This window comes from Herpailurus yagouaroundi, unplaced genomic scaffold (genome assembly GCF_014898765.1).
Source record: "Herpailurus yagouaroundi ecotype Mexico unplaced genomic scaffold, PumYag 209, whole genome shotgun sequence".
In the NCBI taxonomy this organism is placed as follows: Eukaryota; Metazoa; Chordata; class Mammalia; order Carnivora; family Felidae; genus Herpailurus; species Herpailurus yagouaroundi.
In genome coordinates, this window is record NW_024412440.1 from 1,079,338 (window position 1) to 1,082,340 (window position 3,003).

General features: G+C 38.3%; 1 pseudogene; it reads left to right on the plus strand.

Annotated features, from left to right (window-relative positions):
• Positions 1-530: 530 nt before the first annotated feature.
• LOC121016167 (peroxiredoxin-2-like) lies at positions 531-1,318 on the plus strand (annotated as a pseudogene).
• Positions 1,319-3,003: the final 1,685 nt, after the last annotated feature.

Consider the following 3,003-nt stretch of genomic DNA (forward strand, 5'->3'; position numbering starts at 1 on the left):
TATGTGTTATATTAGTATGTAATATATGTAATATATGTATGTATATAAGTTAGATACAGGCTGGCTCATGATATGTTTCAAACTTGGCTACAGAACTATTTTAATCACAAAACAGTACATGTTGCCTTTTATTGGCCATGAATCACCATTACGGTTCAAGCATGTCTAGAGATAAATTCAGAATTGCAACAAAGCAACTGAGAATAACCCTATGTATGTATGTGTATATATATGTATATATATATATATATATATATATATATATATATATGTGTGTGTGTATATATATATATATATACACACACATATATATCAATATCATTTAAAGTTCTCAACACAGTGGATTTTAATAGAATACAACACAAAACCAATTCAATTATCTAAAAAGCCATTTTATCCTCTTTACACACACATATTAATTGATTTGGAATTTAGGTTTAAATTTAAATTTAAACTATTTTAAATAATTTCTATAAAGAAAGGAGAAACTGTAATAGCATTAAAAGAATTCCGAGAAGGGGGTGCTGAGAATGCATGTTTGTGCATCTGTCAGTCCGTGTGTCCTTGTTTTTGCCCATGTGGCTTTCAGTGCTTACCTCTGGCAACACATAGGAAAGCCTGCCCTGAATTTCCAGCCGGCTGCCATGGTGGATGGCTCCTTCAAGGAGATGAAGCTTTCTGACTACAGATGGAAATACTTGGTCCTCTTTGTCTACCTGCTGGACTTCACCCTGGGTGACCCACAGTGATCATTGCTTTCAGTGAACATGCTGAGGATTTACGCAGGCTGGACTGTGAGGTGTTGGGGGTCTCTGTCGACTCTCAGTTCATTCCCCTGGTGGGGATCAACAAGCCTAGGAAAGAAGGCAGCTTGCCTCACCCCCCCAACATCCCTCTGCTGGCAGGTGTAACCAGAAGCTTGTCCCAAGATTATGGTGTGCTGAAGGAAGATTTAAGGCATTGCATACAGGGGCCTCTTTATCACTGATGGCAGCAGTGTCCTTCGCCAGATCACTGTCAATGATTTGCCTGTGGGGAGCTCAGTGGAGGAAGCTCCTGCACCTGGTCCAGGTCTTCCAGTACAGGAATGAGAGTGGGGAAGTCTGTCCACCACAGGAATTAACACGGGGAAATTTGTCCTGCCGGCTGGAAGTCAGGCAGTGACACAATCAAGCCCAACGTATACAACAGCAAGGGATACTTCTCCAAACACAGCAAGGGTGGCACACAAATGGAAAGCTTGGGATGTTGGCCCGCACCTGTGCCTCTGCCTGGATACCCCATGCCAACTCAGGAAAGGTCAGACCTGCCTCTTTAAATTCTACAGTCAGTGACCCTGGAGGGTTAGACCAAGGCTGTCTCATTTTCCCAGCTGGGCTGGTCAATGGTGAGCCCCTCCCTGAAGCCCACCTAGCTAGGCACAGGCCTAGAGGTGATTCATAAAGTATTCGGACAGAAAAAAAACAAACAAACCAAACCAACAACAACAACAAAAAATCCCAGAAGGGAAGGCCTTATGATAGTACACTTTTGCAATGAGAAGAAAACCCTACACACTTAGGTTTGATAAAAGACTTGTGTCTAGAATATATAAGGAATGCCTATGTCTCTTACATGTTACAAAGAAAATACACAGTTGGCCAAGAGACACATGAAAATGCTCAAAATCATTGTCATTGGAAAAGTGAAAATGAAAACCACGATATCATACCATTCCACACCATTCCACAGGCTGACATTCAAACAACTGATACTAGTGAAGATGTGGAGTTCATAAGAACGTCAAAGTGAGAGCCACTTTGGAACATAGGTTGGTGGTTTTCTATAAAGGTAAACAATATACTTTCCTACCCAATAATCTCACCTTTCAGGTGACATGAAAATGCTAATCCATGCAAATTCTTAGACCCCAAATAATTTAGGATTACTCTTGTAGACTTACTCTTTGGGAGCATTCAAAAGATGCTTTGTTAAAATCCTGAGAGAAAGACTCAGGATGGTTTTACTGCGTAACTAGAGCACACAAAGTGAGGTATTGGTCACACTGCAAACCTGTTTTTAGTCTTTTGTGTCGCACAGGCTACAATCTCCACTCACTCAACTTGCCTTTAATTCACCTGGTTTAAGAGTTGTCTTGGTCTGTTAATGTTATTCTTGACTAAGAATTCCAAGAGAAAGGAAGGGCATGAATCTCGAGTTGCTTCTGAAAATCTTTAACAGACATCGTTAAGTTTTAAGTTAGAATTTTAAGATTTGCTCAGAAGAAAAGTATTTGATTCTGTGTGGATACTGGTGGAAAACAATAAGATTAGTTTAAGTGATTATAAGTCTTATATAAAAAGAGTCTGTGTACTTAAATGTACTCAGATGAATAGAAAAGATTATTTTGTCAATATTAATAAATGAGCAATATTAATAAGTATGCTTTCAGATTATATTTCAAATATGATAGTCTATAGAAACAGTGAGTTTAATAAAGGGATTACTGAATAAGTAAAATAAAAATTTTATTTGATTACAAATATCTTTTAATTTCTGGGGAACCTGGGTGGCTCAGTTGGTTGGGTAAGCATCCAATTCTTGATTTCTGCTCAAGTCATGATCTCATGGTTGGTGGGATCGAGCCCCACATTGGGCTCTGTACTGACAGTGTGGAGCCTGCTTGGGATTCTCTCTCCCTCTCTTTCTGCCCCTTCACCATGGGCATGCATGCTCATGCACTCTCTCTCTCTCTCTCTCTCTCTCTAAAAATAAATAAACATTTAAAAATAAATAAATAAAATCTCTTTTAGAAAAACAAATATCTTCTTATATCTTTCATCTTGTATTCAAAAGTAAAATTTTGGTTATAATAAATTCTTTGAATTATTGAATATAAAATGCAAGATACTTTACCCTTTTATGTGCATATATGTTTTTGTGTGTATCCTTTCTTTTCTATAAAAGTAGAAACTCCTTGGCACAAAAACAGACACATAGACCAATGGAATAGAATAGAAACCC